This window comes from Oreochromis aureus, unplaced genomic scaffold (assembly GCF_013358895.1).
Source record: "Oreochromis aureus strain Israel breed Guangdong unplaced genomic scaffold, ZZ_aureus HiC_scaffold_77, whole genome shotgun sequence".
Classification (NCBI taxonomy): Eukaryota; Metazoa; Chordata; class Actinopteri; order Cichliformes; family Cichlidae; genus Oreochromis; species Oreochromis aureus.
The window spans coordinates 18292-30996 of NW_024108975.1; the positions used below are offsets into that span (position 1 = coordinate 18292).

The window sequence follows — 12705 nt, forward strand, 5'->3', positions numbered from 1 at the left end:
TTTTGCTTTTCCAATTTTTCTATTTAAGTTACTACTATTGTGCTAAGTCATAGCATTTCTGCTGCTTTTCAGTATTTCTGCTAAATACAGCATTTCTGCTAAATCATACTATTTCTGCTACTTTATGAGATTTGTGGTATATACAGCATTTGTGCTAAATCATACTATTTCTGCTATTTTATAAGATTTGTACTAAACATAGTATTTCCTCTAAAACATAGTATTTCTGCCAAATATAGTATTTTTGATTAATTATAGATTTTCTACCAAATCATAGTACAGTATTTCTGCTTTTTATAAGATTTGTACTTAATATAGTATTTCTGCTTAATTATAGTATTTCTGCCATGTTATAGTATTTGTGCTAAAACATAGTATTTCTACTAAATGCAGTATTGCTGGGTAATCATAGTATTTCTATACATTTCTGCCAGCTCCCCAGGGAGTCAATCCTCTGTGAGGACTGTAATATTCAAATTTACATATCAGGGCATGCACGACATCCCAACCAGCCAATCATATCTGAGGCCTGACACATTCAAATTTGGATATTGAGGCCTCCATGGCTTCTCAGCCAGCTGAGGGCAAGTCAAAGTAGTTCATGCCTCGCCTCTACTTAGTTGTGGTGCATTACAAGTCAAATATCTTCAATAATTCACATTTTAATGATAAATTGTCAACACTTGAAGAGTCCCCCATCTCTTCTGAACAAAACGTTCTAAAAATGACAGTTCTAGCCCTCATGGTTAGGAAATTACGGCCGTTTGTTTGAGTGGAATCCTTGATATGAGAAATAGACTGTGTGTGTGTGTGTGTGTGTGTGTGTGTGTGTGTGTGTGTGTGTGTGTGTGTGTGTGTGAGTGAGGAGTGCAGGTTTGTTGGTGGGAAAAAGTAAACAGACTCTCTGATTGGTGGATTCAAATTGAGCAGCACATCCAGGCCGTTTGCCTGTCATAGATATAGCTGAAAATATAAAGATGAAAATAGAAGAAGCTGAGGTGCCACATTTAGTACTTCTCCTAAATTATAGTATTTTTGCTAAATCATAGGATTTGTGTTATCTTATCCCCAGGGCAGCTGTGGCTACAACTGTAGCTTGCCTCCACCAATGTGTGAATGTGAGAGTGAATGAATAGTGGCATTGTAAAGCGCTTTGGGTGCTTTGAAAAGCGCTATATAAATCAAATCTATTATTATCTATGCAGAGTGACCAGCACCATGTTATAGGTCTGGTGAACTCCATCATCAGCTCATTGTGTTCAAGAGGAGACACTTCCTATGACTCCAGTCATTTTCACTTTTACCTAATTTTTGTGCTGTGTTTGCCTATGTGCTGGCTGAAGCGTGTATCTCTCTCTCTCTCTCTCTGTTACTGTGTGTAAAAGCCACCCCTGCACTAATTACTGATAATTGAGAACAAGTCTTTGTGTATTAGCAGGTTTCCACTCTATGAAACCGATTTTTCTTACAAATATGATTTTTACATTAACATGTGGTTTCACAAAGTGTAACTGTTAAGGCTATAGTTTAGATGGTTGTCTTTAAAACCTTCACTGAAGAGTCTTGTTGGAGACAACCACAGCTTTACCTCACTGTAGCAGGGGTGAACAAGTGGGTGCAAGTCCATTTAGGTCAGAATTCATATGATTACAACCAATATGTATTAGAATAAAAGAAATAAATGTGCAATGAACATGTCAAGAGTCACTGTTAAAAAGTCTTATGGCAGTGGGGTTAAAGGACCTCCTGAACCTCTGATTCCTGCAGTGCAGTGAGGTGAGCCTCTGCAGCTCCTACTGTCCTGTGAGGATGATTAGGCAATCACCAACACCAGCTCCTTGGTGTTGGTTTTCAGAAGAAGACTGTTCTTATTTCTGCAGTCAGTTAAATAAATCTATCATAATACAGTACATTTTAACATAATGACCTTATGTTTATTTATGTCTTTTAACCATTATTTCAAATTCAAAGAATCCTGTTTGAAACATTTATTAAACTTATAGAATTAAACTTCTGCTAGTTGGTTTTTGTTGCAAAAAAAATCTAGTATAATAATATTTAAATCTACATATATTTTTCACGTTTTCAATGCCAATTGTGTGCAACGGCGAAGTTTCCCACTACCCGTGAATGCCTCTTTTGTACGTCTCTGGCTGACTCCTGAATCTCCGCCCACTCTCTGCTTGATCCCTGCCGGTAAGCCTGCTTCTCTTTTTCTCTTCTCTGAAATAAAATGTCTATAAGCTGTTTGAGTGATTTACCGAGTTGTTGTTAGTGACTTATAAAGCCAGTCGAAGTATAAGTCATGTTAAAGTAACACAATGGCTGCTTTTTTAGTGAAACGTTGTAATTTTAGTATTTAAAAGGAGTGTTTGGTATGCTAGCCCTAGCAACCTAAGCGCTAACGCTTAGCCTAGCTCCTATAGGCCCAGTGTGAAATTAATATGGTTCATTTGATTGTTTAATACAGTTATTGTGTTGTATCTGGTTCATTCGGTGTGTTAGTGTTTCTGAGTCTCTTAGGGAAGCTGAAGTTAGTTCTCCTCTTCATAAATCAGTCAGTTAAAACGGCCTCATTCTTTAGGTTATAAGGTAATGAGCCGCCATTTTAGAACCACTGATTAGCTGCTGAAGCAGCAGGGTAGGCAACTTCAAATGAGCCATTTTACCGCCTCTGACTGAAGGCCGGGAGAAAAAGAGTCACGTGCCTGTGCAGGTGTGTCTGTGTTGTTAATTAACAGAAGGGAGAGAGAGAGTGAGGATAAAACACATAATATAAGAATAATAACATTTCTTAACAAGAAGAAGTTTTTTTTTAATTAATCAATTTTAGTTTTTTAGTTAAACTTTAAGAACTGTTTAACAAACACTTGTTTGTGCAGGTTGTTTTTTAAAATAAAACCTACACCTGCAGCTCTGTTTAACTTCTCACTTTGTGAAAAATTAATGAAATCTAAAAAAGGCCACCTTCAAATAAATAAAATGCAGCAGTGGACCATTAATATTATAAATATGATATGTAGATATTTAAAACAACAGCATATTAAATGATACTGTGTGCAGGTGATAATATTTTTAGGAAGCAGAATTTGAATGCAGACCAACTCAAATGTTGAAGCCTACAAATATATCATCCAAGCTTTCATTTATGATTGCTCATGCTTTGAAATTGTGATGTCAGAATTTGATAAAGTGTGCAGTGCTAGGTGTAGCAAATCATTGCTTATTAAATCTACTGTGTTATCTAATAGCACCAAACTAATAGAGCTATCACATAACTGAGAAACTTGTGTGGCTTATTACAAATGGATGAAACCACATTTTACCTTAATGAAGACAGTAATATTTAATAAGGTGTAGAAAAAAAGAGGTGAGTTGTTTGTTGCTGTGGTAAATAAAGAAGTGTACTGAGTCTTTTGGACTACACAGAGTGATGTAGTATTGACTCTGATGCTGATTTGAGTTGTCTCATACTGTATTTTTGTGCTTTGTCTTTTGTTACACAGAGTGAAAGAGATCTTTGGTTTTGCCTTTGCTGGTAAGTAAACAGTGATTGTAATTGAAGCAGTATGAACCTGGCATTGTGTAGCACATTTGGCAACTTACATACAGTAGTTTGACTTTTTGTGATATGTTTCCATTTACTGATTGGCAAAAACACAGGATTTGTGACCTGTAGCAGCAAAGCCCCCACACAGGGCCTCTGACTGTCCCTGAAAATGTCCCTGAAGTTTAATAGCCCATTTATGTATGATTTAAATTTCTTATGGCTCATCAAATCCAAACATAGCTAAATGTCAGATGTCTTTATCCAGGTGTTCATTTTCTACTTATGTTTGTGGATTTAAGTAGCAGACAAAACAATGAAAGTGTTTTAGGGGAGTCAGTATAAGTGGTTGCTCAAACACCTAAGAGCTGCACAGGTATTGATTTATATTGTCTGTCAAATTCTGCTGATGTATTACATTAAAGTCAGAACACTGTAGAAGTATTTTGCCTGACTCGGTATAAGTAATAGCTTTAACAGTTAAGCAATAATAAAAACAAAGAGAACCAGAGGTGTGAGTGGACATTGTTAGGTACATTACAGCCAGTGTGTCTAATTGGTTTATTACTTATTTAGTGAATATAATGTGTTTTAAAATTAAATAGAAATGTTGCCAAAAAGGGACATTGCAAAATACATAAATATTCCTAGCAACTGGTACAATGAAAGGACTTTGTAGTGTAATATTTTAAGCCATTTCATTTTAATCACAAAACATGGTGCAAGTCTGTTATGGTAACATGTCAATATTTATATGTATTTTAGGATTTGCATATTCATATCAGACTAACCAAAACATGATGAGGTTTTCTGTTGCTTCTGATTTAAAAAATTACTTTGTATTTAATGTTTTTAACCTGAAAGGACATTAAAAGTTGTGTTTTTTCACACTTTATTAGAACTGACCTGTTGTAGAAAATGTTGGAGCCACAAGGCTTCTGTGTAGGAAATATTTGGTGTATCCTGCACTTGTGCCAACAAATATTGGTGCCTGTAGTAATAATGCTTTTATTACACATGCTAAAGCCATGTGAGACCCTGCAGTTCAATTATCTCCTCTTTAGACTACATTGAACTTAAAAAAGTAAAGTAATTGAGGATTTTACTAGTTAATTTGTGTCACAGTCAATTGGATTGTGTGTGAAGAGGCTCTACAGTCTGAATCATCAAACAGTGATCTCATGAATTGTTTCCTTTCTCTAGACTGCTGATCTGATCGTCTCAAGTCTGGTAAGTAAAGGTTTGTCTGAGGTGCAGTGCTGGGAAATGTTTCTCGTTATAGGAGATTCAGTTTAGTGCTGTGAGTCAGCACAGCTGTTGGTAATTATCAACAGCTGTGCTGTGAGTGAGCACAGCTGTTGGTAATTATCAAAAGTCATCCATCCATCCATCCATCCATTCGCTTCTGCTTATCCTTTCCAGGGTCGCGGGGGTCGCTGGAGCCTATCCCAGCTGTCATAGGGCGAGAGGCAGGGTACACAAAAGTCAAAAGTCATCAAATCCTAAAAAAGTCTGTGTAAACATTTCCAGACTTACAGATCTCGCTTATCATCATACTACATTTTTAATTAGGCCCTAATATCGGCCATGCTAAGTTTATTGTAGATTTAGCGGGGTGTGTATTAAACATGCCCCATATTTGACTGAAATATGTAGAAACTGCTGTATAGGAGTCATCTGTCTCCAAATTTTTAATTTTGGCATAAGTCATACTGAGTAAATTAGTTTTTTACTTTTATGTTAACGGCTCCCCAGACATTATGATATACTGTTGTACCAGGTAAGTACACACAGAAACGGGAATTTGAGACCTTTGGGCATTTAGGAACATGTGATGTGTCATAAGTTTGAGTTGAGTGCATGTGAAGTGTTTAAAGCAGGTGGTCTGAAACTGTCTGCTCTAACTTCATTGTGTGGGTTTAGCTTGACCATATAATGTTTACAGTAAGTTACTGTAGCACCACATCTTGGTTTACAGACTGTTTGTTTTTATTGTGTTAATAGAATGCAAAAATGTCCTTAGAAATGTTCCACCACCATATGTTAAACATTTTCATTCAGTTGAATCTAATAATGTGCTGTACAACTCTTCAGTGTGTAATTATATATATATATGTTTTGTATTTTTCGGACTGTAAGGCACACTGAATTCTAAGGCACATTAAGCCAAACAAAACAGATAAGCCAAACTTTATTCAACTCATTTACAATAACTCTCAACATTGTTCAGTTGTAAGACATAAAATACAGAACAATGCACTCACTTTTCAGGATTTGTGGATTGATGAATGTGGATTGATCAGTTTGAAATCTGCTTCGTACGCATGTCTCTAAACAGATGCCAGGTCCTCATACACACACCATAATATTATGTTTAAGCACAATACGAATTACTCCGCGAGGCACCTGACTACTGTAGCTGTAATGCTCCAACAATCCATCAACGGTGCAGCTTCGTAGCTTTCCAAAGTCGTACTAAAACATTTTGACAGATGTTTGAGCGCCGTGTAGCACATTGGGTTGAGGTCAGCAAGCACAGCCAGAATTAATACATAAGGTAAACTGTTAATTTTTGAGAAAACTAAAGAATTTTAAGTTTGACTTATAGTCCGAAAAATACTTGAAAGCCATGTTTATTGAAAATATGCCTAATTCCAGTCTCTTTTTGTCTTACAGGTGACCTGCTGCAGAAAACCCTCTCCCTCTATCGTTGACAAGCAATTAACAAGCATATTCAGTCTGTCCTATCACTCTCCCTCTCCCTGCTCCATCTTTTTTGACAAGCCATTCTATCTTCTATCATTTCTCCGCCATGAGCTCTATCTAATTTTGACAAGCTTGAACCTGTGTTGACAAGAAATCTAAGTTTGACAAGAAATCTAAGTTTGACAAGAAACCAAGTTTTTGGAAATTGAAGTTACCACAACTTCGTCGATCTGTTTTCAGAATTCTGAGAGATCTCCGCTCTCACTGCTCCATCTTTCCTGTCTTTAAACTCTCTCACATCCACTCATTTTGCTGGAAATTACAAGTAAAAAGTTGAATATACAGTAATAGAATTACAGTACAGTAGAACTCACTGTAGAAACTACTTACAGAGCCCTACATTTGTCATTTTAATTTTGCATTACACTTTGAAATAAACACTGATAGTTTGGCTTACAAGTGCAATTTGATAAATTATATAAACTTATATACACCTTTTTTGAGATATATTTGTAGTAAGATAATCTGGTTATTTTGTAATTCAGACTCTTATATTCACATAAATATTAAATTTGATTCAAATACATTTTTCAAGTCTGTTTCATTGGTTATAACATTTGACTACAAGTTTATACTATTATTATTGAAGGACAAACCCTTTTTTGTCACTCAGTGTAAGTATTCAATTAGTTATCATCTAGAGGCTCTCCTGAGAACCCAGACTTCCTGTTTCCTGACTGCCGCAGAACATCCAGCTGAAGAATCCCCATCGCCTGTCATCTGATCACCACACCATCACAGCTCCTTATATTTGCTTTAAATTTTAGATATCTGAAAGATTTACACAAAGTCTACTTCAAAGCTAAGAGTTTTATTATAGCCTGTTGGTTGATTATTGAGATTTATTTTGCATATTACATTGCAGAAGAATAGACCTATTTGTTATCCGGTCTGGTTAAAAAAAAAAAAAAATAGAAATAATATACAGTTTTTGAAAAAGCTACAATAAAACAGACCAAAGTGTTTTGAAAGAACTTTAAATAAGTTAAACTAAATATTGAGTTTGTATTTAAGTGAGCCTTTTACATCAATTCTGATAAAGCTCTGATTTAAGAGAAAGTTGAGGAGTCAGTTTTTCAGTGTTTACAGGTTGAGTATTGTTTACATTTGTGTATAAATACATATAAGGTCCAGTTTGTACTTGCACAAAATGCCAAGAAAAGGTCAAAGGTCACTGTCCCAGAAGCTTAGATGGCAAAAGCAGAAAGAACAGGTAAATGTTTCTCAGACCGGTGAGCAGGTAAAGGTGTCTGTTACAACTACTCCCAGTCCAGAAGTGCAGAGCAGCGTTCAGACAGCCGCAGTGTCTTATGCAGATGTGGTAAAGAGAGGTGTTCGCTCAGCATGTGTGCCAGATGCTGAAGTACAGCAGGTAATCCGGACTGAACCCCAGGTAACTCTGCAAACGCAGCATGATGGAGAAGCTCCAGGACCGTCTCATGTACAGGTTACAAACAGTGAAAGTCATCCACGAGTGAGTAGCATCTGTGCGTCCCGAAGCCAGGCCTCTCCTAAGTATGGAAAGTACCGGAATCAGCAATGCATGGCTAACAGTTTGGTTTTCCTGTCATTCTTACACGAGGATGAATTCATTACCAAAGCAGATCTAAACCGTGTGTTGGACAAAGGCCATGCCATGTATTCAGATGCCAGAAAGAGGTTTGTGAACAGCGTGTTTCTAGCCTGTGATGAGCTTCCCTCAGTGGTCACCAGCCGCAGCCACAAGTATCAAGTGGATATGTCTCAGCTTGCTCGTTATGGCACATTTGATGGTACAGCTCATCTTCAGAGTCTTGAACAGGGACTACAGTGTTTGGCTTCAGCGGTTCGCTATGCTTTGCTAGTCATGGGAGGAAACGTCATTGCAGTTTGCAGGCTGACTTCTGGTGAATTCGCATACTTTGACCCACACCCACGTAGGTCTACAGGAATGCCATTGTCGCTAGCTGTAAGCGGTGGAACTGCAGTTATGTTAAAATTCACACGTCTTAACGACATGATTGACAGGATCAAACACTTGTACCGAATGCTTAGCACCGCACCAACCTGCACTTATGAGCTACAGCCTGTCGAGTTTCACAGTCAAAATGCTGCTTATCAAAGAGATGCTAATCAAAACACAGAATACAGACAATGCGCTACAAGTGCTCTAGCACCAGATTTAAATGAACCTGTTCCTGAATTAAACTCCCAGACATCCACTGAGCAGACACAAAAAACCGTGATCGACACTTTAACCACAGAAGTGACATCATCCAGAGTGGATTATTCAAATGAGACAGCTGCTGCATCTCTGCTAAATAAAACCTCTGCATCTTGTGTGAGTGACACTCAGGTAATATCCGATTCTATTCCTCAAAATGATTCAACTAAGACAACAGAGGAACTCTCATATAAACTGTTGAAACGTAATAAACAGGAAAGGAAAAAAATGAGGAGACGATTATTGTCCCAACACAAACTACCACAAAGGAAGGAAAATCAGAAAAAGAAAGAAAGGCAGATGTACACTTTTGATGAAAGCTTTAGGGCAAAGAAAAAACACTCCAGTAGACAGTCTAATGATCCTGATCACAGACAGAAGAAGAGTGTGTACAAAAATAATCTTTATAAATTAAATGCTACATATAGAGAGAAACAGACAGAACATTTGAGAAAGATCTATAGAGAAAGGGATGATTTTAAGGAAAAACAGAAGGAGCAAATGAGAAGGATCTATAGAGAAAGTGCTAAAATTAGAGAGAAAAAAAGAAAATGTGTCATAAGGATGTATAAAGACGATCCCATATTCAGAGAAAAGCAGAAAGAACATATGAGAAAAACATATAGAGAATCTTATAGAGAATCTCCAGTGTTCAGAGAGAAGCAGAAGGAACGTATAAGAAGAAATTACAGAACTTGTGCTGGATTCAGAGAGAAACATAAAGCTTACATGAGGTCATATGTATATAATCTATATAAAGAAAGTGAGGAATTTAAACATAGAAAACAATCTTATATCACTAAACGTTATGTAGAAGAGAGACAATTTCAGCAACAACACAAAGAGAATATGAGAGAACGAATGAGAGTAAAATATTGGAATGGTTTTTCTTTTAGACAGATGCATAATATCAGATGTGCAATGAATATAAAAAGAAAATATCGTCTGATGCATCGACCAGCTGAAACTTTACAGTATCATCCAGATAACAGTTTAATGAATGAGGCCATATCTCGTTTCAGATCAAACATTAAATCAGCACCATCTTATGTTTGTACTGTTTGTCTAAAAGCTTCTTTTCCTAATCAGGTGAAAATCTGCAAAAGAAACAATTACTCAAAACACCAAACTGTAGCTCAGCAGTGTCTAACTGGTAAATTTGTTCATGTGTGTGATGAAGCATGTAATGATCACTGCAGCTTTCCAGTTGAGAGAAAAAAGGAGTATATCTGTCACACGTGTCACAGTTCCCTCAAAAGTGGACGCATGCCAAGGCTTGCTGCTGTCAATGGTTTAGAACTGCAGGATATTCCAGCTGAACTGTGTGATCTCAACATTCTGGAGAGACATCTGATTGCCAAATGCATCCCATTTGCTAAGATTATTCCACTTCCAAAGGGCAGACAAAGACTCATACGTGGTAATGTGGTGTGTGTACCATCTGAGGTCCAACAAACAGTTGACTCTTTACCTCGGCTAAGAAACCAATCACAGATAATGAGAATCAAGCTGAAAAGACGACTGTGCTACAAAGGCCATCAGCTGTTCCAGACTGTCACCTGGTCTAAACTGATCCAAGCCCTGCGTAAGCTCAAACAGATTCATCCACAGTACACAGATGTTGTTATCAGAGATGATGCATTGCTTTGTGATCCAACGTTACCTGATGATGACAGCAGTGATGAAGCCAGCATGGGAAGTGATGATTATGATGAAGCAGATCTAATGGAAATTGACAACTATGAAAAAGATGCCCTTTTGTGCGAAAGTGAGTCTGAAAGTGAACAAGATGTTAATATGCAATCCTGTGATGAACAACCAGAGGAACAAAATCCAGAGGAACCAGAAAGTGATTTGAACAATGGAGGTTTTGCTCTAGAAAGTTGTCTGCAGCCTGTAGACATTTCAGAAGAGATTCTCTCTTTCACTGATAACACATATTGTGTGGCTCCTGCAGAAAGAAACAATCCTGTTAGCTTCTTCAGAACTCCTCATTTGGAAGCCATGGCATTTCCTGTGCAGTTTCCTACTGGTCAGAATACACTGGATGAAAAGAGACATCTTAAACTCACACCGAGTGCTTACTTCAAGTCAAGGCTTTTCAACATTGATGCAAGATTTGCTAAAGATACAAATTACCTGTTTTTCTCACAGTTTGTCACTGAAATACACTTGGCTAATTCCAGCATGACAATACAGCTAAGGAAAGGTAAAACTATGACCAAAGATGGACGCAAAATCACATCAGGAATGTTACAAAGTAAGACAGAAGTAGAGAAGCTGGTAAGAAATAAAGATGCAATCAGATTTATGCAGCCACTCAGAGGAACTCCAGCTTACTGGCAGAAAACCACCAAAGATCTATTCAGTATGGTCCGTCAAATAGGAACACCTCAGTTCTTTGTCACTTTCTCTGCTGCTGAGATGAGATGGCCCGAAGTGATTCAAGCAATAAAGAGACAGCAAGGTGAAGAGGTTGATTTCGAAGCCCTGGACTGGTCAGAAAAGTGTGAAATTCTAAGATCAAATCCAGTAACCACCATGCGAATGTTTGATAAGCGTGTTGAGGCTTTGTTCAGAGATTTGCTTTTTTCTCCTGCACAGCCCCTTGGTGAAATCATTGATTACTTTTACAGAGTTGAGTTCCAGCACAGAGGTAGTCCGCATATACACATGTTGCTGTGGATTAGTGAAAAGGTGGAAGTAGATGTGGATGATGACCAAACTGTCTGTGACTTTGTGGACAGATACATCTCAGCTCAACTGCCTGATCCAGAAAAACAACCTGAACTGCACAAAAAAGTCAGTGAACTGCAAAAGCACAGCAAAAACCACACAAAAACATGCTTTAAGAGTGTGAACTCTGGTTGTAGATTTGGGTTTCCAAAACCACCAGCCACAAGAACAATGATTGTGAGACAGGATGAGGATTCAGACACTGAAGCTGCAAAAGCCAAACTCAGACCTTTGTTGAACCTGCTGAAGGAACCTGAAGCTGCTTCCCTCACCATAGAGCAGATTCTGTCACGATGCAACTTGACAATGAATGAGTATGAACAATGCCTCCAAGACATAAACAAGAAAACAGCGCTGATTCTGAAACGTGACCCAAAGGACTGTTGGATCAACAATTACAACCCAGACCTGCTTGAAGCCTGGAACTCTAATTTAGATGTCTCATTAATTTTGAATGCCTATTCATGTATAGAATACCTCTGTAAATATATAACGAAGAAAGAATCTGGCCTCTCTGAATACCTGAAGACAGTTATTGACAACTCTGATAAGAACACGGTCAATGAATGTGATGAAATGAGAGCTGTGATGCAGGCTTATTCAAAAAAGAGAGAAATCAGCGCACAGGAGTGTGTGACTCGAGTCTGTGGCATAAAAATGAAAAAATGTTCCCGCAGTGTTGTATTTGTACCAACAGATGATAACCCAGTAAAAATGAGTCGCCCGATGAGCTATCTGGAAACCACAACACACGACAGTTGTAATATTTGGATGACAAGTTTGAGTGATAAATACAAATGCAGACCTGAGACACCAGAATATGAGGAAATGTCACTGGCTGATTTTGCTGCCTTGTGCCGGTTGGTGAGTGGTCCAAATGAAGGAAAAGATGTGCTTCCTCTTCTTAACCAGCTTGGATTTGTACAAAGGCGAAAGAATGATAAACCAGCTATAATCAGGTATTACCACAGCTCACAAGAAAAAGATCCTGAGCAATATTATGGTCGACTGTTGAGACTTTACCTTCCACACAGATCAGAGCAGGAACTGAAACCACAAGGGTTCCAAACCTATCAGTCCTTCTACAACTCAGGTTTTGTGCGACTTCCATGTTCAGACCACAGTGAGTCTGTGAAACGGATTGTGAAAAGAAATAAAGACAAGTATGAGAAGAACTCTGAGGATATTGAGAGTGCACTGGAAGAATTTGAACAAAATAGGGATGTTGTGATTGATGAATGGTGTAATCTGGCTCCTGAATCTGAAGTTGTGAGGTTGCAATGTGATGAGAATCTTCCTGAGAGACATTCTGATGATGAGAACGAACAGGAGAATGTTCCCGACTACAGTCGTCAGTCTGATGCTGTAACAGAGATCAGAGCCATCAGAGAACAACCTGCAGTCAATCCAGCTGTGGTACGTGTAATGTATCAGAATCTGAACCAGAAGCAGG

The 12705-nt window shown here is 37.9% G+C and overlaps 1 long non-coding RNA gene across 2 annotated transcripts; it reads left to right on the forward strand.

Moving 5' to 3' along the window:
• Positions 1 to 1998: 1998 nt before the first annotated feature.
• LOC120437317 lies at positions 1999 to 7373 on the forward strand. 2 transcript variants are annotated; one of them, XR_005611013.1, is made up of 4 exons: positions 1999 to 2196; positions 3507 to 3538; positions 4751 to 4777; positions 6224 to 7373. It is a non-coding gene; the product is annotated as an uncharacterized LOC120437317 (long non-coding RNA). The 2 variants fall into 2 exon arrangements; XR_005611012.1 differs by lacking the exon at positions 1999 to 2196 and having other exon boundaries at positions 3287 to 3538.
• Positions 7374 to 12705: the final 5332 nt, after the last annotated feature.